We start from the raw sequence: 24,537 nt of genomic DNA, 5'->3' as shown, positions 1-24,537 counted from the left end.
TGTGTTCTCTGAATTTTTTTTTCTTGGTACTTCCAATTTCTGTGTTCTCTGAGTATGTTTTCATTTCTTTGAATATTGGTAGTTTTCAGTTTTGTTTTTTGTTTGCGTACAACAAGTGAAGCATAACCAGCATACACAATGACTTCTGCTGATGAGGTGTTTGATGAAATGTCCCATAGATAAAGTGTTGTGAATGCAAAAATTGTACCTCTTTAAGTTTCTGTCCAACTCTCTACACATCATGCCCAATCTTGTAGTTCACTTTCAATGTAGATTAGTAGTTTCTGATGACAGTATTGCACAAATTCTACCATTGAATGTGAAACATTGTGTTGTTTCATATGACAGTAGTTTCTGATTTTGTTTAGAAAAAATATGACCAATCTTGGTTGACAATTTCATTTCATCCTTATGCTATTATATGTTTGTTATGAAATTGAATATGAGGGTATGAGCAATGCTGCAGCCGATATTATGTCTCGTATAATAATAATTATGGTATATATACAATACTAAGTACAAGATTAACCCTTTGACAGAACATGAATATGAATGGAATATATACAATACTAAGTAATGTCATGAATGTGATTATTAACAAACTAGACTAAATTAAAGTTATGGTACTTCTAAATATGAAAGACTGGACTTTGTTTACTTAGAAGAAAGGAGTCAAACCCCCTATACTGCTGCAGGTGTTGCACCATTTATGAATTTCCCGAAGATCAGCTTAAGAGTTTATATGCAATTACGGAATAAGTGTGTATAGGATTAACTCTGTGTATAGGAATAACCCCTTAAGATATTAGTGTTCTTCCATCAGTAAATAGAAATGATGTATAAACATCTATTAGAGTTCATTAAATCAAGTTCGGGTTTTATATTTTGTTGATAGTGATCTGTTTCAGATTGGAAAATGCCTGTAACCCAAATGGTTGGTATGATTGGACTGTTTCTTACTCTCAACGTTCTCCTCTTGGAATTGATAAACAAGTCATTGTTGTCAATAATACGTTTCTTGGTCCTCTAATTACGGAACAACGAACGATAATATTTACGTTAATGTTCATATCAATATACTAGAACCTTTACTCTTCACTTGGAATGGGTTGCAACAAAGGAAAAGTTCAAGGTAAGATGGAGTACAAGGGATAAACTGTCCAATATTACCAGGACAAACTTGGACTTACCAAGGGCTTCTTGCTTACAACAACATATTCAAATGAATAAGATGATAAATACTAGAAAGACTTACCCAACAATTCAACTGCCCTGTCTTTGCTAATGCTATTTCCCCCCTCTACTTATAAGTTAAACTATTTAACTTTGCATATTTTTGACTAAGAGATCGATGAATATTTGGACATATGGAAAAACATTGAATTTCAAGATTAAACCTGCTGGAATATAGTTATTAACACACTTCACGGAGTCTAACGATTTGATATGTAGAGGCAAACAATTAGATCAATTTAAAATCCAGACCTGTCATACGCTCTGTACATAATAAGTTAGACAGTTTGAATATTGTTTTTTTACACAAGGTGTTACGAAGAAGTAAATTTTTATTTTATCATTTATTTATTTATTTATACATGTTTCTTTATAATATTTAGGTATGATTTTGACCGTGCCGGAGGGACAGGCTTTACCCTGGATCTCTAATAATATGAAATTGCATGTAATTTATGTGAAGTTATTATTTATTGTTGGTGCAACTGTGGCATATCGACTCCAACACCATGGAAGCTCAAGGAGATTGATTCCTTTCAGCTATGAACTCTTTGTAAGTAAATACTTTGAATTTAAGATTCTCTTTAAACCAATATTTATTTTAGCTTATATTGTTTAGTTCACGTATGTTGTGTAAGGGAATGAACACTAGAGGATATAAGGTGATTTTGGTGACTTGAGAGGCATATTATGTTGGTTGTGAAAGACTTATAAGTTTTCAAGTTAGAGTACCTGCTTCAAAAGATGAAAATTTGGTTGAAGTGATTTTGCTAAGTGTCACTACATAGATTAAACCAACAAATTTCCACTGTTACATGGATTATCTAAGGCGAAACAGATATACTAGACCTTTGTGTTTCCTAAACATAACTAAAAAATCTTCATGTATTACAGCATTGTACCCGTTGCAGAAATTGAAGGGAAGAGTTGAGCAGTTGTTGGTCGGAAAGGATTAGCTCTTTGTGATACTTTGTTTAGTAAGGTGAAAGTATTACTTCTGATATCTTATTTAGCCTGAATTCCTTAATGAACTTTCTTTTCAAAAAATAGTTCTCAGTAAGAATGATTTACTTTGCTACTGATAACATCTTCACTGATATAGAGGTTGTTAACCCATATAAGGCTGGTTATGGAAGACATCGTTATCTCGGTTGGGAAGGTAACCAAACATTCTTGCTATATGAAGTATGATTATGCTGCCCAAAATGTTGTTATATGTAAATATGCTTATCCAATCTTCGTGTACAAAATGGTTAATGCTACGAAGAGATTCTATCATGAGTTCATGACAATCAGTGTATCCTATTTCTTGACTAGACAACAACGATGTGTTTTTAGAGTCAGACTGATAGTGATGATGTCAGAAAACATTAATATTATTGAGGTGGAGTTGTTAGTTGAAGGCAATTGGTTGTATATTTTCGTATTTCATGTTTGTGACATTTGAATTTGGTGGTTTATAAGAGCTTCACTTCTTTTACTGGTTTATCTTTCTATTTTCTCGGTTTATAGAGAAACATATATTCCAATTACTTTTATGGCTTACTATTTTGCAAAGTTGTTTTATCTATTTATCTGAAACTGGGATAATTTTTGTACAAAATTTACTGTTGGTGCAGTTGTGACAAATCGACTCCAACACCACGGAAGCTCAAAGAGATTGCATCAAGAGTACAAATTACAGGATATAAATTTAGGTAAAAATCTATTGGGTTTGTAATAAACCATTACACATACCCTCTGAAATCTACATTAACACAAGTTAACCACTAAGGCATGATGCTCTGTACGAGGATGCTTTTCTGTAGTTTGCTTAGAAGTAATATATGTTAAGATTAAGGATTTGATTTGGTGGAAGAATAAAGAATTTGAGTTTGGCTGAAGTAATACATGTTTGTTGGGTATCTAATGTGTTCATCTTTCTTTTTTGCAAGGGTACATTGTTTTCCTTTTTTTTTTTTGTTGCTCATCATGTGATTAAGAAACTAATGACAAAGTGGAAGTTTTTTAAGTTTTTCTATTATAGTTGAAGGTTCTCAATGCTACTGCTAACACCATATTATTGATTTTTTTTTATAGTTGTCTTCGAACATTTGTTCTTAACAGTATACGGTTTAATTATTGTTGGCGTTGGACCAGGAACCCAAGGGTCTAATGCTTACAACATTATATTCAAAAGAATAAGATGATTGGTGCTAACAAGATGTATCCAACATTTGGACGACATTGTCTCTGCTAATGTGATTTACTCTCTACTTCACCCATATATGTAGTGCACTAGGAGATTACTTTTTTTTTTTTTAATTATGAGATTGTTGAATTTTATGTAGCACCAAAAATCCGAATGGAACCTGGTGGAAATTAGTTATTAATACGCCTGACAAAATCCAATGGCTTGATGTGTAAGGCAAACAATTAGATTAAACTATGCCATTTCGACCCTCTTTGCATAATAAGTTAGACAATTTGACTTTCTACACAGGATGTTACGAAGAGGTCTTCATAGTTGTATTTATGTTTAAGTTTAACCGTGCCGGAGGCACGGGATTTACCCTAGTCTATTATATAAAACGCAATGTTTTGTGCTGACTGGGACAAGTCGAAAGACAAATCCGGTCGTTCGTTGTGTTTTCGGTTGCATCTTCATCATTTGATCTATCACTCACCCTCAAAATAAAAAATTGATTGACCCACTAAATAAAAGAGAGTATATAAAACCTTTAATGTGAGACGTAAGATATAGTCAACCTCACTAATCTGGTCCGTCTGTCCGTTAAATGGTAAGCCTTCGCACGTTAATTTCTTTGTCACCACTTCCTTGGCGCGTTACTGTCCCTTCCTGTCTTGATTCTATCTCTTCATGCGTTACATACTCAGGTAGAATATAATCTCTTCCTTCAATGTCAAAACCCAAATCTTCATTCCTATCTTTTGGTCTCTGGGTTTATTTTGCCCCAAATCTTCATGCCCAGATCTTCATGGCAGATTGTTATTAAAGAAGAATATCAATTTCCCAGAATAAATCACTATCCCAGATTGTTAGCAAAGAAGAATATCAATCTCCCGAATTTCCAAGGTAATTAACTCCAAACTATCTTTCTGATCATTTCACATACTCAATTTAGGGTTTTCTCTATTTTGTATTGTTTTCATATTCTCAGTAATGTGACGGTTTGTCCATTGGGTTTTAATTTTTAGTGGTTTTTGAACAATTTGGTTTTTAGGGTTTTTTGTTTGCTTACAGGAGTAAAAACCTAAATTTTTGTTGAAATAGACCCAAATAGAGAATGACTCAGGATTTGGAACAAATATGTTTACTTATCAATGTTCCATTTTATGATTTAGGATTCATTATTTTTTATAATAATTTGGAGTCATGTTTGATGGGTTGTCATGAATTTGGGTTTGTTTGATGCAGGTTTGTTGAATCTTCTTCTGCTGGCTGCTCCTGCTTAAGAATTAGCAAAGAAACCATTTCTTTTTTTCCATTTTACGATTTAGGGATCTCTCATTTATTTTTCATTTTATATTTCGATGGGTGAAATTTTGAATCTTGGGTTTGTTTACTGCAGGTTGTTGAATCTTCACCAGCTCTTGCTTAAGAATTAGCAAATAAAGGGTTTGCAATTTTGTTTGTTGTTTATGACTCTATTTTAGTTTAAATTTATATGATTATCTACATACCTCTCTCTCTCTCTCCATATGGAATCCTCAATCAGTCTAGAAGTCGGATTTTCCAAGAATTTAAATTAAATTCTTTCTATGGAATTACCGATGATTTATTAATGTAAATGCTATTGAATAACTAATCGTTTGTTAATGTAAATGCTGGTTTACAGAGATATTGGCCACCGATTGTTTGTACATAAAATAGTGGACTAGATTAAGTGTTCGAACAGAAGGGAAAACGATGACTGGAACAAACATCCTTATTTAATAAGAGATATTGTCTAGAAGCCCTTCTCAAAATTTAAGATATAGTCCTTCGTAGAAATAAAGTTACCTATTTAAAAAACAATAATCCTTTCCTTCTTAGAAATAAAATAACTAATTTAAGAAAAAAAGAAACAAAATAAATTTGAAGGGTTAAAATCTCTCTTTCTCAATAAAATAATAACTAATTTAAGAGAAAAGAAACAAAAAAATAATACAAAAAAAAATAATAACTAATAAAAATCTCTCTCTCAATAAAATACAACAATAAATTTCGTGACATTTGATTGATATAGGTGTCCGTGCCCTAGGGCACGGGATATTCCCTAGTATATATATATATATGTATATATATATATATATATATATGATATATATATGATATATCTAAATTTGAAGCTCCATTAGAACATTGCCACAACCCCATGTTTGGTCTGTTGACTCCGTTCGTAAACCACATTCATGTAATCGGTAAAGGACTTCCCATTTGATTGTGATTTTTTAAGAGGTATATGAGTTGGCTCATGGCTGAACTAGAAACCAAATTGAGAGTAAAATTTCCACTTATGGTGTGTTTGGTTGCAGGATTCGTATCAAAAGTGCAATTTGGTAGGAATCATGAATCCTTGGTCTGTTTGGCTACCAAGAATCCTAGGACTCTTGAATCCAAAGGATTCCTAATTCCAAAATTTGTATTGGACCAAAATCGCACCCTACCCCCTAGGATTTGCAAGGATTTTGGATTAATGAACCTAAATTTCAAACTTAAAATCAACAAAAAAAAATATTTCCTTCTACAAAATCATGATTTTTTTTTTAAATCATTATTTTTTTCAAAAATCATATTTTTTCTAAAGACGTTTAAATACTCAAATAATAATAAATCATAGGATTCTTAGTTGCCAAACAAGCCAAAAAATATTACTTGGATCATGAATCCGTGGAATCATGAATCCCAAGGACTCATGAATTCGTGGATTCATGATTCCGCCATCCAAACACACCATTAATGTTTTTATCTGGATCATGCTTCACCAAACAAAAATTATTCTGACCTGCGAAAATGGGTATTTAATTTGAAACTCCCCGTGCCAATTCAGTTATAAGTTCACTGAAAGGTTGAAGTTATCATGATTTGGTTGCATGTCCTGGTGTTCAAATTCTTTATTATCTTCTCTACTTGACTGTTTTATATGATTTTCATCTGACTCGTTTAGTTCGTTTGACTGATGAAGAAAAAACTTTCATCTGTAGATACTTTAACACCCGCCAAGATGCGATTTCAAAAACCGAACAAAGAGGAGGAGGTTGTGCGTGTTAAAATTCAGATCTTCCTCCTAAGAGAAGTTAATCTATAACAAAGTTCTAAACTCTCCCGGTCTCTCCTGGTTTGCTCGATTCATCTTCCTTTTCTGATTCTCTTTTCTTCTATTTGTTATGATGATTCTTAGCCATTTTTTCATGTACTTACCACTTGTATACTAATTAAGGATTTCTTATCGTTGAGACGGCTAGGATTGTTTTCTTTTGAGCTGTATTGATTTGTAAAGACCGGGTCATTGCTGTTAAATTGTTGATCTTTAGATGCTAATGACTTTACCTCGAGTGTTTGATTTCCTTTAAATAATGAATGAATTCAACCATTTATACAGTTCCGATTTTTATCTTATCCAACAGGGTTACGAATTTTGTATTGAGAGATGAATTAAATTTAGCTATTTTCAATTTCTAATGGACTATCACACCGACTATGTTAAGGAGGAATCATATTACTTATATTATACGGTGTCTAACCTACCTAATTTAAACTATTAGTTCATTAAATGTAAGAGACGGGCTATACAATCACAAAAGAAGTTAAATGACGGTTTTAGTTGGTACATTGTTTTTCATTTTAACCTTCTATACTGTGATGGTTTTTGTTCAATGTTGGCTTTAGTTAGTACATCTTCATTTGAGCCTCCTATGACGTTATAAAAGCATTTGCCCGTGCCCTAAGGGCACGGGCTATACCTAGTTCTTATATAAAAGAGAATGCGTTAAATGAGAAATAAAAGCTAGTCTACATGCATAAAAACTAGTTACATTGGAAACATCTTAGTTTAAATGCATGAATGTAGAAAGACGAAACTAAATTTAATGCAGATTATTAAAAACGAAAATGACTCTTCAAGTTTTCAAGAACCTCTTTAAAGACCATATTTATCCATTTGAGTGGTCCAACTTTAGTAAAGTAACGCTCAACCCATTGGTAGGCGTGTTTGCGTATTCTAGCTCAGTTTGCTCCAACTCTGGCTGATTCAGCACTGGTGCTCTCGCATAAAAATGGAGATCTCGGCTAGACCTCATTCATTTAGAAGGAAGTTCCTTTCGTGTCAATTTCTCGATTGCGGCACATTTCAAAGGTTGGAGTCTGAAATCACAAAAGCAAATTTGTCGGCTTCGTCGTCGTCAACAAGATCTGCATACCAAACAAATATGGTTGTATAGAACTTTGAGTAAACAACATATTATATTCATCATCATCAACGTAATCTATAATTTATCATAAAAATTGTACAAGTAGGCCTAGGAAACTCAAACAACACCATATCCATTAACTCAGAAACTACCATAGTTTTTGAAACCCCAAATTAAAATAGCCCTAATTGTGTAAACACCCAATTTACAAAATCCTAATTTTCGAAAACCATGAATTTTCAAAACCCCCATTTTAAAAACCGAAAAATTATAAACCTTCAAATCTACAAAACCCAATTTTAGAATATCCCTAAAATTAGTAAACCCTAATTGTCAGAAACCCTACATTTTTTAAATCCCAAGTCATATACACGTTAAGGCAAATCACAAAGGTGAAAGAAAAAACACCTTACAGCTTCCTGGATCTTGTTCTACCCATCATGTTGTAGTGCAAGATTGTTATCTGGTCTAATTAAGATATCATAAATGTTAATAACGTTATGATTGAAATTATAAGTGAAAGAAGCTGAAGAAAACTAAAATCTCACAATCGTAACTCACAACAAATCTCCCAATCGTTTCAACAAAAAAAAAAAACTCCCAATCGTAACTCAAGGAAGAAGAAGAAGTTAGGGAATTAGAAAGTAGTAGGTTAGTTCGTGGATTTATTTAACTCGTGGGATTAACTACTTAGGTTAGGATAGGTAAAGTAATAGTAATTTCCCCTCTGAGTAGGGTAAAATAGTATTTTCGGTTCTCACTTATCTTTAAATTGTTATTTTTGAAAAAGGGAGTCCAGAGTGTAACATAGGAAATCGACAATCTAAACAACAAGTCAATTATAAGAAAGGAAGTACAAACAACGTATCCCCCTTAAACTTATAATCGAAACTTAGGTGATGAATTGACACTATGTTGAAGGAGGTCTAAGCAGAAGTGAGTCGATTGATGAGAAATGATAGGATTCATGGTTATAAATTGGTTTAAATGACCCAAGAGGAAGAACCAGGTGAAATAATGGTTCGTTTTTTTATACCAACAATAAAAATACCAAGACAATCAAGTATCTGCAGGCGTTTGGCGATGCCAAAAAAATGAAGAGGATCAATAACAGGAGCACCAAAAACGGATTTAATTTGGCCTACGCCAGAAACTAATATGGGAAGAGTATCAAAGATAAGAAGGAAATCTAAAGGAAGAGGAAACCAAATCACCATATATTTAAATATTTCTATTTTATGGTTGTTTGAAAAAAAATCTTTGATATGTTTCTATTTTATTTAACCTCCTCAATATTATAATTAAGTTGAGGAGTCTAATAACTCACTCCAGTCATTATATATTATGGTATCAGAGCTAAGAAAACTCTAACGAATATAGTTCAATTCTATTTTGCTTCTGCTTAATCGGTGGCAGTAGTCAACTCAATCACTACTGTCGCCAGAGTCAAAGTTGATTTTTTTTTTAAATCTCAATTAAATTAAGATTAATACCATTTTTTATTCCCCGTATTCTCATCATATTTTGATCGCCATAATCACAGCTTGATCATCATCTTTGCCAATTGATTCAAGAAACGCTCTTTGCCCCTCTAAAATTTATGAAGTTTACTCATCGTAATTTCATACTCTCACGCATGTTGGTTGGTTCATAGGCTCCTGGTTGGTTTATAGGCTCCTAGTAACTGGGTTATGCAAGAAGAACAAATTCATGTTACCATCGATTGGTTCAAGACTTGATTTGTCGTTAAGTTGGTTAAAGTTTTTTGTGAACAATCAATATCGCAAAAAAGTCGTAAAAGGGGGTAGTTTTACTACGAGTAGTTATTTTGTTCCTTCCCGGTTAGGAAATCATCTCGGCCGTTGATTATCAACTTAATTATGTTCACTAAGTGCAATTTTCTTGCCATGGGCCCCTGAACCCAAATTGGTTATGCTTACTAACTACAACTATTTTTTTAAGTGACCTCTGAATCTGTTGTGATTATGACAAGTTTGCTCGTCAGTATTGTCCTAATATTACTTGGTCATTTGCGTTATCTACACCAAATAAAAGCTTGATCAACAACTAATTCAATGGTTGTCTCAATTAAAGAGTATGTCAAAGGTGAGTCTTTAATGCCATTATGGATAACTTCCTAAGCGTTTTGGTAAGATTTTTGGAAATTTTATAGCCACAAGTGATAATAGAATCAATTATAGCAAACCTACGTTTGATGTTTTCAATGAATATTAAATACTTTCAAACAGATACAAAATTACCTGAAGTCAGAAATTTGGATTTATGGTTAAACTTGCATAGTTTGATGGTCAAGAATATCCAACTTTCTTATGGAACCTAATTAAATAATGTTTTTTTTTATAAAACACTCTCCCCCACACAATGCAATTGTTTAGCTAGGAAGAAAATTGTTCACAATGTTCATCTAAACTTCATGATCCACTTTATACATGATCAGTTAGAACTATTGCAGTTACAATGGGTTGTCACATTTTTCCTGTGTTCCATAAACTGAGTGAAACACAAACACTAGTGTGTGTGGGGTAAACTGTCAAGAGAAGACTTATCTATACAAACAATTGTTATTCATAAATAGTTTTACTTTGTTTTTTGTATTGATTGCGACAACATCGTTAATTTCTACTTATAACTATTGTAAGACATTGCTCAATGTTAAGTCATGAGATAATGGACTCTAATAAGTCTATTTCACCTTCATCTTTGTCAAACTTGTATGGATTGCCTATAATTTTCTTATTTCTTTGCTTTCTCTCTTTAGGTTTCCACATGAAATGTAAGAGTCCAGCAGTAGGTTATTGGCTTTTCCTTGGAACTCTTCCTTCCCTTATGTGGAATGCAGGTCGTTTACCCGAATGGTTCAATGAAATTTTCAGCTCAATTGGTAGCAGTGGTACTTTCTTCATAGATGGACCCATCTTTTCCAATCTTAAGTATCTTGTAACTTGTAACCCTAAAAACATAGAATATATACTGAAAAACAACTTCAACAATTTCCCAAAAGGAAAAGTGTTTAATGAAGTTTTCAACATACTTGGTGAGGGGATCTTCAATGTTGATTATGATCTTTGGAGAGTACAAAGAAAAATGGCTCATGCAAGTTTTACATCAGGAGAGTTCAAAACCCTAGTTGCCAACATAAGTCATAAGTTGGTGGAAGAACAGTTAGTCCCATTTTTAGTTCATACATCTGAAAATGGGTGTACAATTGATTTACAAGATATTTTTCAGAGATTTGCTTATGATAGTTCCATGAAATTCATATTTGGAAGAAATGAAAAGTATTTATCTCTACAGCTTCCTTATAATGAGTTAGTTGAAGCTGCTAATGATTCACAAGAAGTATTACTTTATAGGCATGGAATGCCTGTATACATTTGGAAGTTATTACATTGGCTGGGAGTTGGTCGAGAGCGAAAAATGTCTAAAGCTCACAAACTAGTTATGGGTACTTTTGACGAATTTATTTTTCAAAAGAGACAAGATTTGCTAGAAGGAGCTCAAACAGTTGATCTTTTATCTTCTTACATGAGAAATTATAATGAAATATCTAAGAGTGACAAGTTTCTTAGGGATGCCATGGTAAGTTTCTTTGTAGCTGGAAGAGATACAATATCATCTGGTCTGACTTGGTTTTTTTGGATTGTTTCGAAAACACCTGCTGTCGAGGTGAAGATCTTGGAAGAATTAAAGCTTTCGTTATCTTCCTCAAGTAGAACAAGTGATGATAAAATGTTAGGGTCTAAATGGCCACAGATGTTCGATTTCGTTGACCTAAAAAAGTTAGTATACTTGCATGCAGCTCTATGTGAATCATTAAGATTGTATCCTCCCGTTCCTCTTAATAGAAAATCCGCTATAGAAGAAGATATGCTTCCTGATGGGACTTTAGTGAAGCCCGGAACGGAAATCCTACTGTCATTCTATTCAGTTGGTAGAATGCCATGGATTTGGGGTGAAGATTGTTTGGAGTTCAAGCCTGAGAGATGGATAGATGAAGATGGGAAAATAAGCTTCGAACCTGTGTCGAAATTCTTTGCCTTCAATGTAGGGCCAAGAACATGCATAGGTAAAGATATGTCTTTTACACAGATGAAATCTGTTGTTGCAACTTTGCTCTTTAACTTTCATATTGAAGTGATAAAGGGCCAACAGCCGAGCGCAAAACCAAATATAAATCTTCATATGAAGAGCGGGTTGAAGGTTAAAATTAAAAAGCGGGATATGTGAGTAATGTTCTAGTAATTTCTTGAAATGTGAATCCTTTAACTTGTTATAGGAAAATATTTCAGAGATGTTAATTGCATTTTGTATGTCATCTTATGTTTGTTGGAAATATTGGAAGGCGCACACAATGCTTTGAAGACTACAGAACCAAAGATGACTCTCTAGATTCTTAACAATTAATTGACCCACTCTTAGTTTTCTCAACCTCACATTATCAACTCCTTTTAACCGTAACTTCTAGACTTTGGAATTCTTACAGAATTATCCATTACTCATATTTATGAACTAGTTAATACATGGACCATATAAAATATGCATATGAGTAAACCTATCAAGCTTACGGTTGAAAGTGTCTTTGAATATGAGTTGATATCTAACCCAGTTTGGGACCCACCAATCCGATAACAGAACTTGGCATAAAATATTAGACTCGTTAGTAGGGTTGACTCGTTAGCAGAGTTTCTAAATTAATGAAACACTCTTTCTTAATATATTAGAGTACTCACTCAATATTTGATAATTACAAATTACGGGGTTGGGTCTATGGTTTCAAATAATTGGGTTAGGGCCCAAATATAATTTGAAATAAGATATTAGTCCACTAGAAGTAATTTACATGTGCTCTATTTTCTCTACTACTTATGAATCTATCCTTAAGTTAAACAAAATGCCCAAATTAGATGATAAAAAGGGACTTTTCTGTTTTAGGCACACGAAACTTACCAAAATAACCATCTCTCTTAAAATTAATCGCACTCCCCCTCTCTCTCTCTCATTTTTGTTATTCATGCAACTTATGTCCCTCTCACTCTCTACCAGTCCGACTCTCTCTCTATCCCTCTCTAATTTAGCTTTCTTCGTCTCCCGACAACCACCTGTTGGTTTCGTGTTTACGGATTCGGATTCTTGACAATTAAATAACACTATTATACTATAATATAAATGTAAAAATGAAATTTATCTTGTTTGATCGAGGCGAGTGGTCACTCTTTCCGTAAGACGATCTTGTCCCCGCATTGGTGCTCACGGTTCTATGGACATTTGTCTCCCAAGATACAACGATCGCGTCGTATAGAAACAAGCACTACAATTCTATACGCTCCATCGAACTTTCCAATTACTATGCTCTCATTGACGACTCTAGACTTCTCAACTTCTATCTTCAAATACTCTACTAAAAGCTGTCCAAAAACTTATCTTTCCAAAAGAGAAATCAAATTGAGTATTTATAGAGTTACTCATGACGAGGTCGACTCGAAGGGTGAAAGTGATTTTTTGAGGTGAGAGAAAAGTTCTTGTTCTTCCCTCTTCCTTTCCATCACAAACCCTAACCCCTTTCATAGATCTACACCAGCTACTACCACTCACAACTTCTTGCCAATCACTTACTATTATTACTAGGTCTACAACACACACAACAGTCCTACCCTTTTTCCACAGAAAAACCCTAACTCCATTGCATCCTTCTACAACAACCCTAATTGCTTGACCTAGAAAATCTACCCTTTCTCATCTAGGAATCAAATCAAACCTTCTAATTTCATCCTCAATTCTCACATGCAACCTCAAAAATCAACCATCGAATCACCCAATATCTTTATCAACCCAAGAAATTAAACAATCAACCAATCACAGCCACTCAGAGACGATTGATTTCATAAAAAATACTCACAGATCTGTTCTCCTCTACCATCAAATCCCTACACAAACTTCAATAATCGACCTCAATCTCTCGGCATCACCTAGATTATACACGTAGTACATCATAACCTAGCTTCATCAGGTATTAACCCCTTCCCTCAGCACAACCTTAATACTGGAGCCTTTATTTTGAAGCAGAAGATACCTAGGAGAGGATTAAGAGAGACTCCAATCGATCAGGGAAGTCCAGTTTAAACCCTCGTCTAATACTTACGATTTTACTTGAAGCATATGTGATTATTAGCCCTCATTTTACTCCTTTTGATTTCTATGGGCATCTTGACAGGTAAATTCTTGACATGTAAGCTCGTGAACTTCATCCTAATTTATTCTTGTATGGTTCTCATCATGCCGAAGAAAATCCTAGTATCTGATTTCAATTCTATCGGTCGTCCGGTCATGTTGAACCTTTATGCATATTTCGATCACAACTCTAATCTTCATTACATAGTGTTATCTTCTTGTCGATATAATTGCGATCTTGATTGGGTTTCCATGTTAGTTTCATCCATCTTTAACGGTAATCATTTTAGGAATATTAATCGCACAGTAGATAGCCACGTTGGCCTCTGGATCAGCCGAGTAACAAATAGAATCCATCTCAACTTTCCATTCGAACCCGGTCGACACTTTACTTCGAATAGAATTCTTCAAATTTTCCATGTAGTTCTGGTAGCATATCTTCCAGATCTCTTTTTGTTGAATACCTTTATATATGGTTATCAAATAGACATAACTTTCCATTCAATCGGACCAGTAATTATAAGCATATATCTTAACTTTCCCTTCGATCCCGGTCTGCATTCAACTTTGTATATTAATCTCCAACTTCGTCGTGCAGTTGATGTTACTTATCTTCCAGCTCACTTTTTGTTGAGTACAAGTGTCTTTGGTAATATTATAGATTTAACTCTGATTCCAATTTCTGTAACATGTTCACTTCCACCCCTTTACGCAATTTTATTGCGATCCTTTGTCGGATTAGCAGGGTATTCATACTCGGGCTATGACGGCGATCCCATTTCCCAGGTATCTGAACTTTTTCTACATTGTAGAATTCGATTGGATATGGTCTCTGTACATGGAGAATACTGGCGGGATACCCCGGAATCATCCTATGATTCCATCTTGCAGACACCCTCGTTTCTTTCGGAACTTTTGGGTGAATGTTTAATCCATCTTAAGTGTCACAGGAAGTTAGATACGAGCTTCATCTTTATAGCTACCAAACGGACTCTCAAGACGAAATATTATATCTTACTCAAGAAGAGCTATCAGCCTTGCAAGCTGCAGAATGAAGAATGCTCTACAAACCGAAGTTATACAATGCACCTCTTCAGTTATGATATTTTGTTGTACAACTTTACTTACTGTATTTGTATTTTTCTTCTTAGTTTACTGTAATAGACGCTTTTATGTTAATGTATTCCTTTCAAAAAAAAAAAAAAAAAAAAAGAGTTACTCATGACTCCACAAGATGTCCCTCCATTTGGGTTGTGACTTCCCATAACTTGTGTCTTTCCACAAGTAACCATTAGATTTAATTTCACTCAAATAAAAAATTATTTATTATATAAACAATTTTCCAACAATCTCCCACATGAGTGAAATTACCCACAAAAGACAGATGACAGACAGACATACAGACATACATACATACATACATATGAGAGCATAACAGGAGATGCCATACATCGGGAAAGATACTTAAACTGGGTCCTATGAACTGTAAACCGATGCAGTAGCTATCACACATGACATTCCTTGTAACCTTGAGTTCTCGGTTGTGTTCATTTCGGCCTTGAACATTCTCGGGATTCATGAGCGCTTTAGAGAAGTCGGCCATTACGACCTTCTCACGGAACCGGCACCAGTTCACACTCATATAGGTGATCTCCTATTAAAGGTATCCTGTTATACCCCATTTAGAAAAAAAAAAAAATTTCTAAGCTATAGAAATCATTAAAAGATAACCTTATCCTCTCTTATTACAGGCAACACTGATTCATCCTAGGAATGGGTAAGAGATAAATCTCTTTAAGTGTTACTGGCGAGTCAGGATATAGCTTCAGTTGCTCTTTGAACCTAGATCGTGGGATCTCCAGTCATCTAGGTAGGGTTTCACCATGCCTTTACTCATTTACTTTAGGCGTTTTAGCCCCATTCCCCTTGATGATAATTGCTCGCAATTGACACACCTTTATCTAATTGGATCCTGTTAGGTTGTCGTTCAACTTTATATGCATGCATAATTGATTCACAATTTCAAACTGTATAGAGCAATCATTTAATGGTAATATTATGTCAACGCATGTGCGGTGACTTACCATATTCCATTTTCGAATATCCTCAAGGAAATTTATTTTCTTATGTTGTTTATGTGAATTGACATCCGTTATACGAATTTCGACAAACCGATAGGATATCCGTTATACGAATTTTGACAAACCGATTGGACATCCGTTTAGTTGTATTAATCTAATACGTTGGTATATTAATTCTTTCGTCATTTCAAAATTATCTCTTGAGGTTTCCCAATTTCCTTTTCTGTTTCCTCTTTTCTGTCTTCATCAGTTCATGTGTTTATGTTGGCTGATGTATGTTATTGAATTTCTTCAATTCATCCCCATTGGCACTATTCAAAAAATTTGTGAAGTCCAATGGTTTTGTGCAGCCTTCAAAGAACATCTGTATCTTTTCCATGGCGAAGGCAAGGCTCCATGTCACTGGCAGTGGCAACCCTTCAGGCTTTAATAGGCATGCTCCTTATTGCAACCCCATTCAGTTTGATCTGCAATGGAGTTTCATTATCTTCTCCTTCACTGAGAGTAGCCATTAACTTACCTCATTGAGTTTTCATGCCGACACATAGAATCATGAGAGGCATGTCTTGAAGGGTTTCCCAAACAAAATCCAGAAGCTTCGAAGTTGGCAGTAAGTGAACTTGGTGATACCATAAGGTTCATGTCGGTGATTTGATGAATCCACGTTACCAGTAAGCGCGTTGGCAGATGATGTATTCACTAGGTAAAGTAATATCATAAATAAATTGAAGTGCAGCGTTAGAAACCAAACTGCAACTCTTAACTTTCCATAATTGGTTTTAGGCATAGCCTCGCCTCATAACATTTGGAGAGGTTGGCAGTGAACGGAAGTCTCCTCTTAGGGTTCTTCTCAAATTCATAAATATTTCTCCATCATTGAGTGCCTCTTCAAATGAATTCTTTGCAAGTACTCCTCCAAAGTTTTCATTCAAATAACTCTGCAGTTCTTTATTCTCCTTCATACTAAATAAACCTTATTCAGAATTATAAAACACATGTAAAAGGAATTCAAAATTCGTAAATGTCCCACTCAAAAAAGACAAGCTCTTTTGAGGTAACTTCGTGAAACATCTTTGAATTATTGTTGTTGTTAGATGAGTAATTTCTTTCTCTTATTTATTCCATTTCTACTCCTTCCTGGAAAGAGTTGTATGGAGTTACGGAAGTCCAGACTACCAAAGCATTAATTCGTGTTGAATTTTATCTACTTTTCCCTAACTCTTTCGGATTCATGAGATTTTTCAAAAGGAAGTAGATGGGAGGGAAAGAAGTAGTGCTGTAGAGAGAGTCAGAGACGGAGTATATGTTGGAACGTATACTGATATGTTGAAAAGGGGGCTTTTAAACCAAATTTGGGTTTAGGCCCAATATAAAAGTGTGGGTTTGAGTAAATGGTTTACCAAACTAGAAGGGGTAAAAAAGTAAAAGCCTCATGAAATTAATTAAAAGGGTGTAGAGAGTTCTTTTCTTAGCCAAGTTCAAGAACAATCTAGAGAGAGAAAGAAAAAGGAGAATAGTAAACAAGAAACTTGTAGAAGAAGACATAGATCTAGTATGAATATTGTGTTTAAGGTAAGAACTAACTTCCATATCTAGTTTAATATTGTGACAAAACTTTGTGTCTCTTGTTTTATGAGATTGTGTAGATCTAAAGAAGCTTTATTATATGAAAGTATGTTGATGTGAATCTTTTGAGTTTATTTGAGTGTATTGAAGTATCTATACCTCTAATCTCCAACAAATTGGTATCAGAGTCATATTAGTTTATCAATTCAAGCTTTTTCAACATTTTTGAGATCTAGGGTTTGTGAAATTTTTGGGGATCTTTTAAGAAAATGTCAAATATGATACAACCTCAAATACCTAGGTTAACTAAAGAGAACTATGAACATTGGTGTATTCAAATGAGTGTATTATTGGGATCTCAAGATTTGTGGGATATTGTTCAAAATGGTTATGTAGAACCAACTCAAGAAGAAGAGAGTTTTATGAATGATGTACAAAAGTGTGTTCTTAAAGACTCAAGAAAGATGGATAAAAAAGCCTTATTTCTTATCTATCAAGGAATTGATAGTCCTACATTTGAAAAAGTGTCCGAAGCAAAATCATCGAAAGAGGCTTGGAATATTCTCAAGAATTCATTTAGAGGAGTTGATAAAGTGGTAAAGGTTCGTCTCCAAATTTTGCGTGGTGAATTTGAAAGATTGAGTATGAATGAAGGAGAACTTGTCTCTGATTATGTTTCAAGAGTATTGTCTAATGTTAACGAAATGAAAAGGTGTGGTGAAAAATGTGATGATGTTCGGGTGATGGAGAGGATTTTACAGTCTTTGACACCTAAATTTGATAATGTGGTTATTGTCGTTGAAGAATCAAAAGATTTGGAAATCCATGACGGTAGATGAATTGATGGGAACATTGCAAATCCATGAACAAAGGGTGAATAGAAATGTCGCAACCTCTTCAAATTGTTCGGTTGATCAAGTACTTCAAGCAAAACTCACTTTAGAAGAAAAACGATATACACCCCAAAAAGAAAGAGGCTATGAGAGTTATGGTAGAGGTTATGATAATGGTAGAAGAGGCTTTGGAAACCAAAGAGGAAGAAATTTTTTTAATAGAGGAAGAACAAATGAACCAAGAGGAAGAGGTAGAGGAAACTTTACTAGAGCTTATAATAGCCAAGGTAGAGACAAAAGGGATATTGAATGCTATAATTGTCACAAGCTCGGGCATTATAGTAATGAATGTTGGTATAAAAATCAAGTTAAGGAAGAATCAAACCTTGTTGAAGATGAAGTAGAAATTAATGTTGATCCTACATTGTTATTTCTTGTGATGGTTTTGACGAATCACAAACAAACACTTGGTATTTCGACACCGGTGCAGGTAATCATATTTCTGGAAAAAGAGAATTGTTTGTTGAAGTGAATGAAAGTGTGAAAGGGTGTGTAAAGTTCGGTGACTCCTCAAAGATACCGGTGCTAGGGAAAGGTAATATCCTCATTCAACTAAAAAATGGAAAACATAACTATATTTCCGATGTCTATTATGTTCCCGCAATGAAAATAATATTTTGAGTTTGGGACAACTTTTAGAAAAAGGTTATGATATAAGATTGAAGGATCTTCATCTCACATTAAGAGATAGAAGTGGAATTCTAATTTCTAAGGTAAAGATGGCAAAGAATAGATTATTTCCCTTGAACATTCAACATGGTGATGCAAAATGCTTAAACTCTATTGTGAAAGATGAATCTTGGTTGTGGCACTTGAGACTTGGGCATCTAAACTTTGATGGGATGAAGACCTTGGCAAGCAAGAATATGGTAAGGGGTTTACCATGTATTGATCACCCAAACAAAGTGTGTGAAGGGTGTATCTTTGGCAAGCATCATCGCACAAGTTTTTCTAAAGAAGGGAGGTGGAGAGCATCTAATATATTGGAGCTTGTGCATACCGATGTTTGTGGTCCATTGAAGCCAATGACAAATGGAGGTAACAATTACTTTCTCACTTTTATTGATGATTTTAGTAGAAAAACATGGGTTTATTTCTTAAAAAATAAATCCGAAGTATTTGAGGCATTCAAAGAGTTCAAGAACATGGTTGAGAAACAAAGTGGTTTTATGATAAAGAAACTAAGGTCCGATAGAGGTGGAGAATACACCTCAAGAGCATTTGATATGTTTTGTAGAGAACATGGGATTGTTCATGAACTTACTCCGTCATACACACCACAACTAAATGGAGTTGCCGAAAGGAAAAATCGCACCATATTAGACATGGCAAGAAGCATGTTAAAAGAAAAGTTTGCCTAGAGAATTTTGGGGTGAAGCCGTTGCATGTGCCGTATACTTGTTAAATAGATGTCCCACTAAAAGTGTCTATATGAAGACCCCACAAGAGGCATGGGGTTATTACAAGCCTAGTGTATCTCATTTAAAGATATTTGGATGTATTGCTTATGCAAAGATACTGGAAGCAAGAAGAACAAAACTTGATGACAAAGGTGAGAAATGTATCTTTCTTGGGTATAATGAGCAAATGAAATGTTACAAGTTGTTTAATCCAACTGTCAATAAAGTTCTATTTAGTAGGGATGTGGTATTTGAAGAAGATTTGGCATGGGAATGGAAAGGAAAAGAAATTGTTCAAGTTGAACTTAGACTTGAAGGAGAAGAAGAAGAAGATGTGCCACCAAGAGAATTTCAAAGAGACCCACAAACACCATCGTCCTCATCTCCATCATCCTCATTATCGGGGGGAAGTTCTAATGAAGGGCCAATGAAAACAAGAAGTTTGAGAGAGATATATGAAGTTGTGGATAATGAAGAAGAATTAAACTTGTGTTGTTTTCTCATGGATTGTGATCCTATTAGTTATGAAGAAGCCATCCAAGAAGAAAAATGGGAAAAATGCTATGAATGAAGAAATTAATGCAATTGAAAAAAATGATACTTGGGAGTTGACAAATTTGCCAAAAGGATACAAACCTATTGGTGTGAAGTGGGTGTATAAGACAAAGAAGAATGCAAGTGGAGAAGTCCAAAGATACAAAGCAAGACTTGTAGCTAAAGGTTACAAGCAAAGAGCCGGCATTGATTATAGTGAGGTATTTGCTCCCGTTGCTCGTATGGAAACAATTAGATTGTTAATCTCTATAGCGGCTCAATATTCATGGAAAATTTATCAACTTGATGTCAAGTCGGCATTCTTGAATGGTATCCTTGAGGAGGAGATATATGTTGAACAACCTTTAGGGTATATTAGAAAGGGCAAAGAAGATAAAGTTTATAAGTTGAAGAAGGCCCTTTATGGGTTAAAGCAAGCTCCACGTGCATGGAATGCAAGAATTGATAAGTATTTTCAAGAAAATGGATTTGAAAAGTGTCCTCATGAGCACACTTTATATATGAAAGTGAAAGAAGGTGGAGGTATGTTATTTGTTTGTCTCTATGTTGATGATTTGATATAACCGGTAATGATTCAAGACTATTTGATGAGTTCAAGAAGAGCATGATTAAGGAATTTGATATGACCGATATTGGGTTGATGGGTCATTTCCTTGGTATTGAAGTGAAGCAAATGGAAAATGGCATATTTATTTCTCAAAGTGGATATGCTAAGGAAGTTCTTAGAAGGTTTAAAATGGAGTCATGTAATCCGGTAAACACCCCTCTTGAAAGTGGAGTGGAGTTGAGAAAATGCTCAAGAAGAAGTGATGTCGATCCTACATATTTCAAAAGTTTGATAGGAAGTCTACGTTATCTTACATGTACAAGACCGGATATTCTTTATGGAGTTGGGCTAGTGAGTAGGTACATGGAGACACCGGATGAATCTCATCTTAATGTTGCAAAGAGGCTCCTTCGATATATTAAAGGTACGCTCAATGATGGTTTATTTTTCTCTTGTGAACAAGATTTTAAGCTTATCGGTTATTCCGATAGTGATTGGGGTAGAGACTTAGATGAAAGAAAGAGTACATCGGGGTTTGTATTTTTTATGGGTTACACGGCATTTACTTGGTCTTCTAAAAAACAACCCATTGTGACTTTATCTACTTGTGAGGCGGAATATGTAGCCGCTAGCTCTATGGTTTGTCATGCAATTTGGTTAAGAAATATTTTGAAGCATCTTCAATGCCCTCAAGTTGGTCCAACCGAAGTGTTCCTTGATAACAAATCGGCTATTGCTTTAGCCAAGAACCCCGTTTGTCATGAAAGAAGTAAGCACATTGATACACGCTACCATTTTATTCGTGAACATGTTAAGGAAGGTGATATTGAAGTGATGTATTGCAAGTCTCAAGATCAAATAGCGGATATATTTACGAAGCCCTTGAAGCATGATGTCTTTGAGAGATTGAAGTGGATGTTAGGTATGAGAAGCTATGGAAATTTGGTTTAAGGGGGGATGTTGAAAAGGGGGCTTTTAAACCAAATTTGGGTTTGGGCCCAATATAAAAGTGTGGGTTTGAGTAAATGGTTTACCAAACTAGAAGGGGTAAAAAAGTAAAAGCCTCATGAAATTAATTAAAAGGGTGTAGAGAGTTCTTTTCTTAGTCAAGTTCAAGAACAATCTAGAGAGAGAAAGAAAAAGGAGAATAGTAAACAAGAAACTTGTAGAAGAAGACATAGATCTAGTATGAATATTGTGTTTAAGGTAAGAACTAACTTCAATATCTAGTTTAATATTGTGACAAAACTTTGTGTTATGAGATTGTGTATATTTAAAGAAGCTTTATTATATGAAAGTATGTTGATGTGAATCTTTTGAGTTTATTTGAATGTATTGAAGTATCTATACCTCTAATCTCCAACATGATATACCGCCCCCACAATCTTGCATTTTTCCCAGATGAATTGGTGTTATGATTTCTCAACACATTTAAGTTCATATATCAAATAACATCTTTCATCCATATCACTTATACTGTGTGCTCCTTACCACTATAATGATTCTTCCCAGACTTATTTTTGAGAAACTAATTAATTAGTCGAAGGGAAGTGATGATTGGGTGTAAATGTCTTCTTTTTTACATCTTCTTGAATTCCAACTGATGTATCTTTCCATCCATACTACACCCCTTCCAATAATTAAACCTATTCTTGTTATTTGAGCATCTACTAATATATATTTATTTATAACCATGAAATATTTGACAGTCTAGCAACTCAAGCCAAATACCAAACTAAAATAAAAATTATCTACTTAACCGTTTCAATGACAACCACCAATCCATTGTGCACCACTGTATGTTTTATGTGATTCATCATTCATATGTTCGGGACAAGCATATGATAACAACTCATGTAAACCATCAATGAGTTTATCAAAAAATTCAATTTAAACATTTACCAAAAGCAAAGATGACTTGAACAAGTCATGAATTTAAGCATAATAAAACAACATCACAACTTCACTTTTCATGGTGGTGGAAGCCAATCAATGAAAATGATGGTAGTAGGACAAACACATGTACATCAGAATCACTATTGTCTTCTCAACATGAACTATAAAGCTTTCAACAAAAACAAACATGAAGAATAAAGACCCAGTAAAATTTATCTCATTGATGATGTGTGTGACTCATGTATACCTTTCTGGGACAAGGTCCGTGTAACTTGGACGCACATCAGGCTTCTACTCGGTTCACCAAGATTAACAGATGACTTTTCAATATAAATATAAAAAAACCAGTAGGCAAACTAAAAGTAATACGGCATGGGGAATGGTGAAGAATTGAAACCAAAACCGAGCACTGATTGTCTTAAGATTGTTGGTTTCGTGTTTACGGATTCGGATTCTTGACAATTAAATAACACTATTATACTATAATATAAATATAAAAATGAAACTTATCTTGTTTGATCGAGGCGAGTGGTCACTCTTTCCTTAAGACAATCATGCCCCCGCATTGGTGCTCACGGTTCTATGGACATTTGTCTCCCAAAATACAACGATCGCGTCGTATAGAAACAAGCACTACAATTCTATACGCTCCATCGAACTTTCCAATTACTATGCTCTCATTGACGACTCTAGACTTCTCAACTTCTATCTTCAAATACTCTACTAAAAGCTGTCCAAAAACTTATCTTTCCAAAAGAGAAATCAAATTGAGTATTTATAGAGTTACTCATGACTCTACAAATCCACAAGATGTCCCTCCATTTGGGTTGTGACTTTCCATAACTTGTGTCTTTCCACAAGTAACCATTAGATTTAATTTCACTCAAATAAAAAATTATTTATTATATAAACAATTTTCCAACACCACCATCTATATTTTCTCTCCAATCTATTTATCTTCATCATTAAAGCCCTAAGGTAAGAATTCACAACAACTCATTTTATGGTTTTTCCTGTTCAATTTTTTTTTTCGGTATCCTACATCGAAAGGATTCACTTATGGGGGAGTGGAGCAACAACTGAAAATGGGTGGTGAAATGTGAGCCCAATCCGTGGATGCCAGAAAATTAACGGCATGTCCACGACGTCAGATTGGGACAAGAAATTTCAGAAACAACCTACAAGTTTTCAAAAATTACGTTTAGTGCCATTGAAAAATGCCTGGGAAATCTGAAAATTTTTGAGAAAAATATCTGACGCACCTCCCATCAGAATCTTGTACATTCCACTAATTAACGGAATTGCCGTTGCAAAATTTACTGACTAACCATTTACAAACTCTCTCTCTCTAGTCTTTTACCTCCCATCAGAATCTTGTACTTTCCACTAAACATAGTGAAATAGATGCATGAATCCAAAAAGATCAAAGATTTCATTCAGAAATCTCTTAATAAGAACCTAACCATACGAAACGAATCATAAATCATCAAGGATCCTTGATCTTCTGAACCATATGAAGTCGATCTTTTGATCTTCTGTTAGAGAGAGAAAAAAACCTATCAATCCTGAAAAAGAAACATTAAAGGAAGCCATTCATTTGGAAAAATACAGAAAATTTTAGATGTCTAAGACCTTTGGATATATAAATACGAAGGAAGAAGGAAGTGAAACAAAATAATGGGCGGGATCCCACAATTTCGGCCAAAATTTCAAAAAAAAATGCCGGCACAAACCAAAATTTGAGAGAGAAAGAGATAAAGAAAAGATCTGAAAGTTTAGAGAAA

The 24,537-nt window shown here is 34.4% G+C and overlaps 1 long non-coding RNA gene and 1 pseudogene across 2 annotated transcripts; both read left to right on the top strand.

The window, feature by feature from the left end:
* Positions 1 to 1,718: 1,718 nt before the first annotated feature.
* LOC147549104 (uncharacterized) lies at positions 1,719 to 3,137 on the top strand. Its single transcript, XR_015238157.1, has 4 exons — positions 1,719 to 1,786; positions 2,128 to 2,215; positions 2,336 to 2,392; positions 2,853 to 3,137. It is a non-coding gene; the product is annotated as an uncharacterized LOC147549104 (long non-coding RNA).
* Positions 3,138 to 10,166: 7,029 nt separating this feature from the next.
* LOC147549103 (alkane hydroxylase MAH1 pseudogene) lies at positions 10,167 to 12,015 on the top strand (annotated as a pseudogene). The gene has a single exon (XR_015237808.1). The product of XR_015237808.1 is annotated as an alkane hydroxylase MAH1 pseudogene (transcript).
* The last annotated feature ends 12,522 nt before the right edge of the window (positions 12,016 to 24,537 follow it).

This window comes from Eschscholzia californica, unplaced genomic scaffold, assembly GCF_041429995.1.
Source record: "Eschscholzia californica isolate CP2 unplaced genomic scaffold, dmEscCali1.0.p SCAF_3, whole genome shotgun sequence".
NCBI lineage: Eukaryota > Viridiplantae > Streptophyta > Magnoliopsida > Ranunculales > Papaveraceae > Eschscholzia > Eschscholzia californica.
Note: the sequence above shows the minus strand (reverse complement) of the source record. Positions and strands in the feature narration are given on the sequence as shown.